At 40.4% G+C, this 15,814-nt stretch overlaps 1 protein-coding gene across 5 annotated transcripts in view; it reads left to right on the forward strand.

Moving 5' to 3' along the window:
• Positions 1–15,814, forward strand: part of MBOAT2 (membrane bound glycerophospholipid O-acyltransferase 2) — a 116,595-nt gene that overhangs the window by 29,841 nt on the left and 70,940 nt on the right. For 2 of the 5 annotated variants that reach the window (XM_081797240.1, XM_081797241.1), the window contains exon 1: positions 11,450–11,470. The exons of the other annotated variants lie outside the window; for them this stretch is intronic. The gene's annotated coding sequence lies outside the window, so the exon portion shown is untranslated. Of the gene's footprint in view, positions 1–11,449; positions 11,471–15,814 lie in introns of those variants that run through there. 5 annotated transcript variants of the gene reach the window in all.

Raw genomic sequence — 15,814 nt, forward strand, 5'->3', positions numbered from 1 at the left:
GGCGCCCCTTAAACAGCTGTTTTGAGGTATAATGGACACAAAATAAACTGTACATATTTAAAGTGTAAGGTTGGATGTTTTGACGAATGTATCCATCCATCACATGTCACCGCAATGATAGTGCACATATTCATCACCTCCGAGGCTTCCTTGTGCCCCTTAGTAACACCTACCTCTTGCTTCTCGCTGCCCTGCATCCCCAAACAACCACTGATCTGTTTTAGTCATTATAGAATAGTTTGCATTTTTTCAGAAACGTATATAAATAGAATTGTACTATAATCCTCTTCTTCTTCTTTTTTTTTTTTACTTTTCTCAATTATTTTGAGATTTATCCATGTCATTGTGTGTGTCTTAATAGTTCCTTTTTATTGCTAAGGAATATCCTACTGTATGGATACAGTATGATTTGTTTATCCAGTCATTGTCAATTTATTCATCTTTTTCCCTTTGCAAGTCTTCTGATTTGCTAGTATTATCTGTGACCATGGGAGAGACAAATACTGAGGTGTATACACACACACACACACGCACCAAACCCTTTTAATAAAAGTGGGGGGAGTAGTTCCTTGTTCTTATATTTATTCCCCTTTAGCTTGTTCATGGATGAGCAACTTGTTAGTCATGTCAGAGTAAGTTTGACAAGTGTTGTGGATGTTAGGCAGACTAACCCTTTCTTTGTGTCTGTGCTCATGTGATATTTTGGGATGTGTGTGTGTTGAGTTTATTTTATTTATTTATTTATTTGAGAGAGAGCACATGAGAGGGGGGAGGGTCAGAGGGAGAAGCAGACTCCCCGCTGAGCAGGGAGCCCGATGCGGGACTCGATCCAGGGACTCCAGGATCATGACCTGAGCCTAAGGCAGTCGCTTAACCAACTGAGCCACCCAGGCGCCCGAGTTTATTTATTTTTATCTGGATTAAATTTGTTTCTGCAGATTGCCTTTACTTGAGCTTCATAATTTAGCAGCTGTGGATGCAGTTAATCTAGCACCTTTTAATTTCATAGGCAAGTATAAATAAATTCCTCTTAATTGGTTCCTAGGAGTTTACATAGATGGTTAAGAGTGAAATTAAAGGAGATAAACTCTCCTTAATCTGGAAGGTAGAAGATAGGTACTTCTAACTTCTGTGAGGTCTTGATGCAATCACTTGCTTTCTGCTTCTGTTTACTGCTTTTTGGCTTCTGTGGATGATCTGAGAATATGCTTCAGGATCTGTCAGTTAATAAACCCCTGGGAGTCTGGCTGTTTTTAATGATGTTGCATTCACCGTGGAGTAGGAGGTTAAGGGAGGTCTGGCTCCTGCCTTGCAGTTCCCTGTGCCATTGTCTGGAAAGGAAGAGGAGAGAATATCATGTCTAGGTATGCGCCTGTCCTGGGAGAGCAGGGTTCTTTGCTGGCTATGTGTTTTGTTGATGTGGGAGTTGCCATATAATTGAGGCAGTCGCCATATAATTCAGGTGCTAGGATAATAGTCCCGAGAGGCATGCCACATAAGTCCCTCTTCTTTGTGTTCGCCTGGGGCCAGCCCTCAGCCTACCATCCTGCTCAGCAGCCATCCCTGTTGTCCATTTGCGTGTCTTCCTGCTGCCCGTAGATTTTGTGAGCGCAGGAAGTACCATGTCTGTGTTGCTCATTGTACCTAAACAGTAAGTGTTTGTTGAATGGTGACTAGAATTCATCTTTATGCTTCTGTTTTTTTTTAAATTTCTGATTGTGAAGTTTTTAATTGTAGCAATTAATATTAAGAGCATTAAGCCTCTCACAAAGATGGAAGATAAATATGAGCTGTTATGTTCTTAATAGTCTGCTCTCCTTCGTTTTAAGCAAATTCAGAGGCATGACTTCTCCCCCCCTACTTTTTCTTTCAGTAAATTAGAAGCATGCATGGAGCCAGACCCTCCATTCAGGGGTGGACGGGAATACATAGATGAACAGAATTTGTTCTCAAGCCTTGAGAAGCTCACAGTCTAAAGGAAAGTCAGACTTATAGGCCAGTAAGTGACCAGTGCTGTGATAGGAGTGATTTAAAAAGTGCTTTGGAAGCCCCCAAAATATGAGTTAGTGTTCCGTAGTTTCTAGTTGAGGGGTTGGGTGGAAGCAATCCCATTAACTAGGTTGGGGCCCCAAAAGGGAAGGGGCAGGTTTGGTAGAATGAGGAGATAGAAGAGGATACAGTAAAGAATTCAGTTTACGTGTCCAATTTGAGTTTTGTGAAGAATGTTATTCTTATTGGATAATCTGTAGATTTTATGGTGGTTTATAAAAACCAGTTTTCCAAAGTTTTGGTTTGAATTTATTTTTACTAATTAGGGGCAGGTGGTAGTTCTTGAATTAAGAGTTTTGTGTTACCTCACCAAAGTTGGTTCTGACAGTAGCGGAGTTCAGTTTACTTTATGCTTGTTGAAAGAGTTGTTCATCTGTGGCAGTGACCTAATCATGTTCGAAATGCTCATATCCTTTAAGACCTGGCTGCCATGACTTGACATTTAGTGGGATGAAACTAGCAATGCAGAGGCAGTGTAGGGAGATGAGATAATTGTGATCCTAAATCTTGGTGCTCAGTTTTTTTTGTTTGGAAATTTGAAAACAAGCATGTATCATTTCTTTAAAAAAGATTTATTTATTTGAGAGAGAGAGAGAGCGCGTGCATGAGCAGGAGGGGCAGAGGGAGAGAGAATTTCAAGCAGACTCTGCACTGAGCAGAGAGCCAGATGTGGGGTTCGATTTCACGACCCTGAGATCATGACCTGAGCTGAAACCAAGAGTCGGACGCTCAACGGACCGTGCCACCCAGGCACCCTACAAGCATGTATCACTTTAAAAAAATTTAATTATTTGGGGGTAGATAATAAATGACCGTGGTACAAAATAAAAAAGTAGACAGGGATATATGATGAAGTCTCTCTTTACCCCTATCCCCTACCCTGAAGGGCAACCACTGTTACCATTTACTGGGGTATCCTTCCAGTGATATCCCCAAGGGCATGTCTGTGACCTTGTGGAAACCGAGGGATAGCATGCTTCCAGGATCCGTTAACTCAGCAGCTTAATGATGTTATCAAGACCTGCTGCTTTGTTCTTTTTCTTCTGTTTCCCTATTTATTTCTCTTAGGCAATGCCTCATCTAACTCTCAGGCACCTTTCCCATTCCGTGGGTCTCACGTAAATCGCAAAGTCCATGGGCAAAACCTGCATATCTGTGTCGTATCCATTTTTACATGTGGGGGAGACTGCTGACAGTCCTCGGCTTCATTTCTCACGGACCAGAATCGCAGCACACGTCCATGTCCTGAATTAGTTGTTGGCAGTGACTGTCTGAGACCAGTCACTCTTCACCCCCTGGCACTAGGGAAGGCTCTAGCTTTTCTCGAGGCAAGCGGCTGCCTGGTAACTGAACCAAATCAACATTATCTTGGCAAGGGGAAAGGTCTTCTGTTCTAGGAAATCTAGATCATTTCATGGTAGTGCTTAGGGATTGCCTCATTCTTTTTGATGGCTGTTTAGCATTTCATTGACTTAACGTGCCATACTTTAACTAGTTTCTGTCTTTTCCAATTTTTCCTGTTATAGAATACTGCGGTGCATATACACAATATTAAATGCATCGTCTCCCACAGTGCCAAATTGTTCTCCATCAGCATTCTGTATAGTACATACTGCCAGTGTTCTAGAGTTCTGTTTCCTTATACACTTGACAATACCGAGTGCTTTTGAAGTTCATTTTACTCAGATAGGTGAAATGTTACTTTATTCTAATTTCCATTTCTCTTATTATAGAGTTTGGGCATTTTTTTTCATGTGAATGAGAACTGACCATGCATATATCTGCCCGTTTTTCTATTATTTTATTACTTTTTTTTGGAGATTTTAAAGTAATCTCTACACCCAACGTGGGGCTTGAACTTATAACCCCAAGATCAAGAGTTGCAGGCTCCACAGACTGAGCCAGCCAGGCACCCCTGTTACCTTTTTTATTATTGATTTGTAGGAGCTCTATATATATTGAGGAAAGTAGCTTTTTATGGTATAATTTCCAAGTATTCCTTTCAGGTTTATTGTTTATCTTTTTACTTTGCTTACAGTGTTTGGCAACTAGGGAATTTTTTATATTTATGGTAATGGAATTGCCTCTAATTTTTTTTTATTGGTTTTGCCCCAGAACATTTTAAAATGTTACTTTTGTCATATTCTACATGCCCATGATGTGTTTGAATCTATCTCTGGACTTCCAGTTCTGTTTTATTGATCTTTCTCTTCATCTAGTCCTCATTCTAGTTTTTAAATTTGCTTTACCTTCTGATAGGGGAAGCCTCCTCTTGTTATAAATTTCCTGGCTGTTTCACTTGTTTATATTTCTGTATTTTAAGATCAACTTTTTTTTTCTAAAAAGCCTATTGACTTTTTATTGTTCTGGACTTAAAGGTAATGATTGATGTAGGGAGCAATGAACATTTTTTATGACACTGGAGTCTTCCTATCCAAGAATAGCTGCCCTTTCTAGTCAAGTAGTTTTTGGATCTCTTCCCATATCTAGCATTTTAAAATTTGCTTCACGTAGATATTGTCCATTTCTTTTTAAGATTACTTTTAGTTACACGAACCATGAGAGACGATGGACTCTGAAAAACAAACTGAGGGTTCTAGAGGGGAGGGGGGTGGGGGATGGGTTAGCCTGGTGATGGGTATTAAAGAGGGCACGTTCTGCATGGAGCACTGGGTGTTATGCACAAACAATCATGGAACACTACATCTAAAACTAATGATGTAATGTATGGGGATTAACATAACAATAAAAAAATTTTAAAAAAAGATTACTTTTAGTTACTTAATATTTCTGGTTGCTGTTGTAGCTGGGTTTTTTCCGTCCATTAGAGTTTCTAGCTGGTTGTTATTTGTCTGTATGAAGATGTTGTTTTCTAAGCTGAAGTTAAGAGATACTAAACAAGTTAACAGCAGTTGGACTCCAGAGCCTGTTATGCTGCTTCATTCTGTTTTGCCTTATCATCTTCCTATCCTTGTTCTGTTTTGGTTCTGATGCTCTGCTTAGGTTTTCAGAACACTCAAAGAATTAAAACCAACCATACTACAAACAGGAATTATATTTGGTGTATTCAGAGGGACATTTAAACCTCAAGCAGAAAGCTTTTGTTGGACAGTTTTTTATTGTTCATGATCCCTCATTCATTAGAAAATTTTAGGTATTTTAATTAGTGAGTGTGATGCTTTGCTTCTTAGTCTATATTGAACTGTTCCCTCCTTTTAATCTATTTGTATAGTCGTGATATATTCTGTTAAGTGACATTGGACCTGGTATTCACTTGCTACACCAAAAGCCATCAAGTTTTGTTTTTACGTTTTCCGATAGACTAATTCAGTTAAAAGTTTGGAAAACTGGGTTTATGGAACAGTTTTTCAGTCTGAGAACTATAATTTGTGAGGAGGAATGGTATTTAATACTTAGGACTTAAAAGATTATTAGCTAAATTTTATAAAGAAAAATAAGAGTCTATTAAAGTTTGTTTTGAGATGTTGTATATGTCAGAACTGTTGAGATATTATATAATTCTTGACTTTAATTTGAATATTTAAAAGCCATTAGAGTTGATATTGCGTAGAAAGCTCTAATTCCCCACTCCCCGAGAATGGCTGCATTTGAAATGAGGATTGAACTCTCAACCTGTTCTTCAAAGAAAATACTGGACTAAGCTAAACTTTGTTTCTTCAGTCTTTTTTTCCCCACTTATATTTCTTTAGAACTTTTTATTTGGAATTCTTTTTAGTGACTTAACTTTTCTGGTGGGTGTCAGAACAAGTGATAAAATCCTAAGCAGTATTTTGTCTTCTAAAATTTAGTTGACAAAGCGTCATACTGTGACTTTAAGAAAGCTGTATATTGGTGTTGTAGGATTCAGGAATTGTTATATCAAAAGCAGAGAAATACCTGGTTTTCTTTATTTGAGTAGTGTATTGGACAAAGTTGGTAAAAAGTCTGGAATGCTATTCTCCAAATAGCATTTGTTGCGTTTCTGTGGCTTACTGTGGAAAGGAGTTTGTGCATCTTCAAAGGGGTTATCCTTGTGGAAAGCTAATTAGGCTTATTTTGTGTCTTTCTAAAAGACACAAAATAGGCCACTTTCTTAAAAAAAAAAAAAAGTTTGTTTACTGTGTACCAGATTCTCTGCCCCATCTGGAGAGTGTAGAGGAGCACACACGATAGACAAGCCACGGAGTGTGTGTAGGTGCTGGGGGACCACAGAGGGACACTTGACTTGACCTGGATAGGGACAGGCCAGCAGAAGCAAGGGGGACTTCTCAGAGGAAGAGTTCAGGTCTCTGTCAGGAAGAACTTTTGAAAATTTAGTGATTTCCAACAATGGAACAAATTGGCTTGCGAAGTAGTGAGCGTCCTGTCTCTGGAAGTCAGAAGATGGATGACCAACTATATCCAGGCAGTTTCTGAGGGAAACACTGTATAGATTGGGGGCTGGACTGGCTGGTCTTTTAGGACACTTATAATTTTAAGATTTTTATGGGTTTCAACATTCATAATAAGCGTAAGGTGTAGATACACATGTAACAATTTAATACTCTCAGTTTCATGCCTTGCCTTCCTAATTTAATTGCGTATGGAGAACGACATTTTGAATTTCTTCCTTGGGGCAGACTCATGACTACTTGGAGAGATAGAGCTGTAGTTTTTCATTTTCCCTTTTTAATTGTGAAATGTAACACCCGTGTAGGAAAGTATGAAACAGCAGAAGTGCGGCGGAGGCCACCGAGCTCTTCGGCGGGAGTCAGCGTTCTGCCTGTCCTGGCTCGCAGCCCGAGCGCAGGGCCCAGGCGGCCTTGCAGGGTGCTGGGGCTCTGTTAGCGGCTCTGCCCACAGCGATCCGTGTCCCATTTTCAGGCTGGGGCTCTTTAGGAACAGGTGTGCCTTTCCCATGCTCTCATGTTTTCCTTCTTGTGGCTGGATGAAGCAATGATGGGGTTCTGGATGATGGCACCCCAGAATGGAGGGAGCAGGGACCCCTGAATCAGCTGCCAAGGGAGGCTGCCCCCTGGCCGGGGAATATCTGCTTCAGGCTGTTACATGAACCCCAGTTTTGTTGGGGCCATTACATATTTTTGGGTGTCTGTTTATTACAGCACCTAATGTTACCATAGCTAATGCATAAAGTTTAACAATTAAAAAGTCAGTATCTCTGTAACCACCCGGGGAAAGAAATAGAATATTACCCCCCTGGATGTTTCTCCTTGTAACCTGATCCCTTCCTCCGCAGTTACCACTTCAGTGATAATCATTTCATGCTCTTCTTTATAGCTTTACTGCTCAGGTGGGCATCCCCAAACAGTGTGGGTTGTTGGTTGTTTTTTTGGAGCTTTTTATTAATATATGTTTTTATGTTGTTTGTATTCCTCTGAATGAATTCAAGAGATGTGTGGTTTCTTTCATACAGCATTGTGTATTGAATTTAATCCATATGTTGTGAAAAAAATCTATAATTCTTTCATTTTCATTGTTCTGTGTAGTTTCCTGTTGTAAAAATATACCACAATTTAGCTATTTTACTGTTTGTTTTTGAGAGAGACAGAGGTGAGGGGAAGCGGAGGAATAGAGGGGAAAGGAGAGAAAATAATCTTAAGCAGTCTCCACGCCCAGCACCAGCAAGGAGCCTGACTTGAGGCTGGATCTCACGACCCTGAGATCATGACCTGAGCTGAAATCAAGAGTTGGATGCTCAACAGACTGAGGCACCCAGGTGCCCCTAACCATTTTACTGTTAATGGGCATTGGGTTTTTTCTAGCATTTGGCTATTGTGAATCACACTGTTTTGAATATTCTTGTACATGTCTCGTGGTTCCCATATTATACCTCTAAGTAGTGAAGTGGCTGAGTCATAAGGTATGAATAGTTTCAGTCCTGTAAGAGAATGCAATTGTTTTCCAAAGTAGTTGTGTTAGCCTTGTATGAGGTCCCATTGTCCACACTGTAGTCTATGCTTGGTGTTGTCAGACTTAAAATTTTGGCAAAACTGGTGGGTATTTAATGGTATTTTTATATATTTATATTATTTCCTAAAGATTTAAAAAGTGTTTTTATGCCTTGCCTTTGTCACCCATCATATCTACTTGGATTTGAGGTTGGTTGATGAGGACATGTTTCCCAAACATAGCTACACACAGGTTTTGCCTGGGGAATTAAAAAAAATTCAGGTCCTGGTTTAGGCTTGGGGAATAAAACCTTTGGGGCAAGTATCCATTTCAAACTAGCTGTCTGGGTGATGCTTACACAGCTGGATTTACACAGGTAGATTTGAGCACAGTGCCGATGATGTTAAAGGTTGTTCTGTCTGTGGGGCCTTGAGAACCCTTTTTTCCTTGGTTATAGGCTGCGTGCCTCACTTCCCACCCCAGCGGTGTGGGGTCTCCCAAAGCCTGGCTGTTTACCTTGCAAGACACTGGCTGAGAATGTAAATGTACTATCTAAAAGCCAGTTATACTATAGAAAAGTAACATTAAAACAGATTTTGTATTCCCTTGATAAAAGATATGGAGGTAGGAATTGATATTTTGGGCCACTTTTGTTAATATGTTGAGGATTGTACTCCTCTTGAGCTGCCTCAAGGTTTAGGTTTTTTTACTCTAAACTTTTTTTTAAATTCTATTTTTACTCTAAAATAAGTCAATTGTTGGTTTATAGAATGCTTAGTTCTGATGTAGTGGTAATTGACAAAATGTTCTTGGGCACGTGTAGCAGTTTACACATTTTTTCATTGGAGGGGGAACATTTTTAAGCTTTTAAAATAAAGTATATTAGAAACAACAAATGTTGGTGAGGATGCGGAGAAAGGGGAACCCTCCTCCACTGTTGGTGGGAATGCAAGCTGGTGCAGCCACTCTGGAGAACAGTCTGGAGGTTCCTCAGAAAGTTAAAAATAGAGCTATACTATGATCCCATAATTACACCATGGTGTATTTACCCAAAGAATACAAAAATACTAATTTGAAAAGATCACACACTCCTATGTTTATTGCAGCATTATTTATAATAGCCAAACCTATGGAAGCAGCCCAAGTAGCCATCGACTGATGAATGGATAAAGAAAATGTGGTACGTATATACAACGGAATATTACTCAACCATAACAGAGAATGAAATCTTGCCATTTCAACAACATGGATGGATCTAGAGGGTATAATGCTAAGTGAAATAAGTCAGTCGGAGAAAGACAAATACCATATGATTTCACTCATATGTGGAATTGAAGAAACAAAACAAATGAACAAAGAAAAAGACAAACCAAAAAACAGACTCTTGACTATAGAGAACAAACTGAGAGTTACTAGAAGGGAGGTGGAGGGGGATGGGTGAAATAGATGATGGGAATTAGGAGTGCATTTATCATGATGAGCTGAGCAGTGTCACTATATTGTACACCGGAAACTAATATGACACTGTATGTTAACTATGCTGGAATTTAAATTAAAAAAGTATATCAGATTTGCCTGTGGCTGTCCAATAAAAATACAATGTGATCCACAAATGTTAACCATATATATAATTTTAAGTTTTCTAGTAGACACATTAAAAAAGTAAAAAGGAACAGGTGAAATTAATGCTCATAAAATATTTTATTTAACTTCGTATGTTCAAAATATTTCAGTATGTAATCAATATAAAAATTATTAATGAGGTAATTTTACATTCTTTTTCGTACTAGGTCATTGAAGTCTGGTGTGTATTTGATATCTCGATTTTGAGTAACCACATGAAAGAGCTCATAGTCACATGTGGCTGGTGAGCTCCTATTTGATAGCACAGATCTGTTCAGAAAATTGCACAATGATGAGTGTATAACTTGATATGCATTTTGAACACTTCCGAAATCCCCTCCTCGTGTTCCAGGAGAGGGAGGAAATTTGAAGCATAACATTTTCTTAGCTACACGTTAGTTAAAGTGTAAGCACCCTTGGTAAAAATGAGAAAATGGTAGGATCAGGTTCAACTTTGGAACTAAAAGAAAAAGCCTAAGACAGAGTCACAAGGTCTGGATCCCAAATCTTCCATGCTTGCTGTTTCCTTTAAAGTAGAGATAACATTTAGGTCACATGAATATTGTGAGGATAAAATTACACAGGTGGAAAAGGTTTGAAAATACTTACGAGAGTACTACAACTTTAGGCTAGTAGTTATTCCTTTTGTGGGGGAAATGGGAGGGGTGTGCATAGGGGGTTTCACTACATCCAGCATTGGAAATATTTCAAGTCTGCTTCTTCTCCATGACCTCCTTCTCCGGGGTGACCAGTCTGATAGTTTGATGCCTGGTTCTGTGCATGTGCACAGGGAAGCAGGGCAGCGTGTGGTGAGCAGCACAGAGCTGCGTCCCCAGGGTGGTCCCGAGGGTTACCTGAAGTTGGCCTGCCAAGCACACGGCCTGTGCCTAGAGCTCACCTGCTGTTTGTTGAGCACTGACAAGTAGGGACGTGTGGCATTCATGAAGAGATTATGTGGAGACCGTGCTAATGTCGAGCACATTGTGGGTGCATAGCAGGTTCGTAATTAGTACAGTAAATATATATATAATGAAGGAATGTATACGTAGTTTGGGTTTTTCTTCTGTTCTGCAGCTTGTGCTTTTCACTTACTAGACTATCTTGGTGATCTTTCACGTCAAAACATACAGATGTATGCATTCTTTTAACCACATTTTACTTTTTAAAAAATTTTTTAAAGATTTTATTTATTTGAGAGAGGGAGAGAAAGTGACTGAGAGAATGAATGGGAGGAGGGGCAGAAGGAGAAGTGTGGGACTCGATTCCAGGACCCGGGGATCATGACCTGAGCTGAAGGCAGATGCAAAACTGACTGAGCCACCCAGGCGCCCCTTCCTATATTTTAATTATGTTTTTTCCTATTGACTTTTAGTTGTTTCTACATTTTGAATATTAAAACCCTTTGTCAAGTATCTCATGTACGCATTTTTTCCTTCCAGACTTACTTATAACATTATTTTAGTGTTCTTTTGTTGTGTAGAAGTCTTCAACTTTTGTGTAGCAAATCTGTTTATTATGTAAAATTAATATTATTTATTATGTTATTTATATTACTCAATAAGCTTATGTAATCTCTTACATTCTTGTCTAGGACATACATAATTTTAGTTATTTTAGCAAGTCAGAATAAGCTAGATTATGCGGGGGTGAAAAACTATCTCTAAATCTCACAGGCTTAGAACAACAAAGGTCTGTCTTGCTACTTGTCTAATTACAAGTTGGCAGGGGGGCTTTGCTCGTCGTTTCTGGAACATTGCAGATGGGAAGACAACTCTGAAGTCTGAAGGTTCTGGTTCTGGTGATTAAGGGGTGACGCACATCACTCTGCTCACAGCTCACTGGCCGAGGCTCGTCATGGCGGGGAGTCAGGAAATTCATTCTTCCTCTGCCCAGGAGAGGAGAAGCAGCGGTGGGTGAATAGCATGAATGACCACCACAGCTGAGTACGGACCGTTAATTTATCTGGAATTTGTTTTTAAGTGTAGGAGGCAATACATTGGTTTCTTGGTTTCTTCATCTCTAAAACAGAGAGTAGAGCACAACTTAGACGGTTTGTGTGGGGATTAAGTTGATAATTGTAAAGGGCTTAGAATGGTTGTGTTAGTTTGGGTCCTCAAGGAGCAGTTCGATGCAATCGACCTGGGGAAGTACTTGGGACAGAAAGCCGGAAGGGCCTGGAAGAAGGTGGTAGAGCCAACCGCCTGCAGGTCTGAGTCCTGTGGATGGGGTCCGCAAAGCCAGTCTCCAGTGTCCTAGAAACGGGCCTCCCTTCTTTTCCTGCCACATCCACTCATGGGGAGCAGCCCATGGAAGTGGGGCCTGAGCACGCCCTGGCCATGGATTTCAAGGGCACTGCGAGCAACCATTGGTCAGGTGGAGACCTGAGAGGGGCCTACTCACCCCTGGCCCACAGTAAAAATGCAGGCAGGTGTTAGCAGCAGAGCTGATGAAATGGGGTGTGATTTTAGTCTTTCTAGAAGAAGAGTCCTTTACCCTATTCACATTAATTAATCTTTGAAATAGCTTTTAAACTACCTAAATACTTTTCCTCCCCAGTTTTACTGAGATGTAAGTGATATATGTGATTGTATGAGTTTAAGGGGTACAACATAATGATTTGGTATGTGAGCATATTGTAAAATGATCACCACAGTAAGGTAGTTCCCATCCAGCGCCTCCCATAGTTACGGATCGCTCTGTGGATTCTGAGTTGTGGTGTGTCCTTTGGAAGAGGTGAATTCAGGAGCCTCCTAGGTCACTATCTTGGATCCTTCTCTCCCTAAATACACTTACAGATTTATTTTGGATATTAAGTATTTCAGTATTTCTTTGAATGTCCTTAAAAAATAATTAATCTTGTTGCTGTTACACTGGAGTGTCATAAATTACTGAGTAGTAGGCTTTTAACCTGAGTGCCTAGACACTGACTTAATTGTGAGATCAAGCCACGTCATTTGGTGTTGAAGAAAATACTTCTCTCACCAGCTCATGCAAAACATGCTCCTTAAAGAACATCCTCTGATGTGTCTACAACTGTTGCTTTTATAAGGACTTTTCTGTGCAGCTTTTTTTACTGTTACCAGTAATTCTTAAATTAGCTAAGGTTTTCCAGTTTTACTTCTTTCTTCCTTCCTGTACCCTGCCTGCCCTCCCCCTCCCCTACTCCCAAATTATTGGGGGCAGTTTCTTTGAAGGCACATCAGGTCATGTGTATATATTTTCAACAAAACAGCTTTGAAAAAAGAACATTAAGTCATCTTAGTCTAAATTTCTTTCCATCTAAAAGAAAGCTTGTAGAAAGGGTTGACCTGTAACAAGTCAAAACAAATGTACATGAACTCCACATAGGATCTTTGTTATTGTGTTTATTAGCAATGGGACGTGACCAGTTGTTGATGTTCTGTTAAATAGGGTGGCATTGTTTTGCAGATAGCATCCTTTCTAAAAGTCTTGTCTGTAGCAATCAAGTTTGACCTTCAGACATTCTCTAGAAGTAGAGAGGCAGCCCTTGATCAGCCTAGAACCAGTCGGACTTGGATACCTGTTATTATAAGTGACCTGGAGTTGGCTGAGTAAAATGGGGAAATGGCACCTTGTTCTGGGGATTAAATGTGATAACCAGTGCCAAGTACCCAGGACATGATGTATCTCCAGATAGCGTAGGTGTGTTCCTTCTTTCTTGCTCTCTCCCTCTCTGGTAATCTTTGGCCTCCCCAGCCCTACCCCACCCATGAAAGAATGACTGAGATATGGTTTCAGTTTGGCAAAGTTTTACCTTTAAGACCTTTCAGAACAGTTATTTGAACATTTGGGTGTGTATGTCTTCTATGTAAGGTAGTAGTGTGGACTTCTGCATCTGGGTGTCCTATAGCTTCTTTTCTGGATACGAATTCTGCTACTCCCTCCTCCTAGAGTTCCTGCCGTTGTCTGACCATCCAGTTCCTTATCCTCCCAGCCCAGACACAAGGCTCAAACGCTGGCTCTGCCTGGGGATGCCTCCCCAGGTCTGGGGGTTGGAGTGCTCCTCCTCTGGCTTCTCCTGGGGTCTGAGCCTTAGCGCTTAAATTGTACTCTGGTTCTGTGTCTGTGACTCACTCTTGGTTTTTTTGGAGCAGGACCACATTTTGTGCATCTTTGTATCTCCTGCACAGTTGTCCTGGCCATTAGTGGATAAATTATTAGTGGATAATTTATGAATTATTCTTAAGCTATTTATTTAGACAGGTCACCTAAACATTAAGACGGAGTTTCCTTATCTGCTCTGGATATTCCCCCCACATTGTCCTTTTTCACCATGCTATCATTTATTAACGACCTCTTGCCCTTCGCATTCGCTCATCCCTTCATCTAGTGACCAGACCTGACAGTCCTCTGGCCTGAGCATCCTTTGAATTGGTTCTCTCCTCTCTGTCCCTGCAACTGCAGGCTCCTTTCTCAGGGAGGCTAATAGAGCAGCCTCCTGTCCTTGTTCTGTTCCTGCCTTTGCAGAAGCAGAGGGTGGACCACATCACTTTTTTATTTTAAAAATTTCCAGTGGTTTTTCAGTTCTTACGGGCTCAGCTGTAAACTCCTCAGCATGACACACAGAGCCCTCACTTTCCAAATCCACCTCCCGTTCTGACCACCCCCACCTTCCAGGAGTCCACATTGTGCTCCTTCACATTTTCATTTCTCAGTGGTTCCTTCACATTGTTTGTTTTTGTCATTTGTTTGTTTAAAATGCCCTTTCCCGGGGTGCCTGGGTGGCTCAGTCGGTTAAGTGGCTGCCTTCGGCTCAGGTCATGATCCCAGGGTCCTGGGATCGAGCCCCGCGTCGGGCTCCCTGCTTGGTGGAGAGTCTGCTTCTCCCTCTCCCTCTGCCTGCCTCTCTGCCTACTTGTGTTCTCTCTCTATCTCTCTGTCAAATAAATAAAATCTTTAAAAAAATAAAAAATAAAATGCCCTTTCCCTAATTTTCCAACACTATTGGCTCCTATACCTCGAGGATTATCAGGACATATGGGGTGTTTTTTCTTTTTTGTTTTTTATATCAACCTTTGGGTTTACCCCCGAAGATTTTGATTCAGTGTCTGGAGTAAGACCTGATCTCATTTTCTTTATCTGTAAGATGACAGTGTTGAAATGGGTATTTACAAAGATACAATATTTTGTATGTCAGTGGCCCAAGAATGCTTCTATGATAATTATCACACTTCGTTTTCTATTAGACACTAATGAAAAGAAAAAGGGAGGAGGGAGAGAAGGAGGGAGACAAGGAGAAACTCCTCAGATGGTTGTGGATATCAGCTATGATTGGGAATCCTGTCACCTGCCTTGAGACATTCATCCTCTATGTGCTTTCCTTTGGTGCGGTGTTCTTAAAAACACTTTCTCATAGAACCTTTAAAAAGACGTTTAATAGTTGAGTTGAAGTTCTTTGTGTACCTATTTTCTTTTCTCATTAGATTCTAAAGTTATCCAGGGCTAGGTCTGGGACTTGTGCATTTTCTGGTTTCCTAACGCTTTGCCTATCATAGAGGCCCTATACATTTTTGAAGAACTCAAAGGTGTTTGAAATGAAGTTTTTAAACTGGATGAAGCTTTGCAGATGTAAGTAGTATTTGTATCGAAAATATTTATTTTTCTGATGTATTTACTTTCAGTTTAAGAAAATATTGTTAGGACCCTTTAGGAGGGAAAAGTGCTTAGAACCTGTTGGAATGACAATTTGCTTGTATTGAGTCTGACTGTTTCAAAGAACAATGGTCCCTTAGACAAAGTACAACAATGTTCAACTGTTTTTCTCCTTGTAATGCAAGAAAAAGCACATAACTGTGTGTGTCTTTAGGCAGAAGTGTCTCTATGGATCTATGGCAGCATCTACATGTAGATAGTGTGATTTGTTCATAATTGAGGTGCCTGAAACAGTGATTTTGTTGTTTTGTGTTTTTTGCAAGCTCCTCATGTCAAATGGATTTTTTTCTTCTATTTAGATTTTAAGACCTATTTTCCTTAATAGTCTATGAGAAAAGATTTCATAAGAAAGAAATGGAGATTTTTCTTGTGTCTTTAAGTACCAAAGAGAGGGTGCCTGGGTGGCTCAGTTGGTTAAGCGACTGCCTTCGGCTCAGGTCATGATCCTGGAGTCCCGGGATCGAGTCCCGCATCGGGCTCCCTGCTCGGCAGGGAGTCTGCTTCTCCCTCTGACCCTCCTCCCTCTCATGCTCTCTGTCTCTCATTCTCTCTCTCGCAAATAAATTAAAAAAAAAAAAAA

The sequence above is a fragment of the Leptonychotes weddellii genome, chromosome 10, assembly GCF_054177405.1.
Source record: "Leptonychotes weddellii isolate Sample4059 chromosome 10, ASM5417740v2, whole genome shotgun sequence".
In the NCBI taxonomy this organism is placed as follows: domain Eukaryota; kingdom Metazoa; phylum Chordata; class Mammalia; order Carnivora; family Phocidae; genus Leptonychotes; species Leptonychotes weddellii.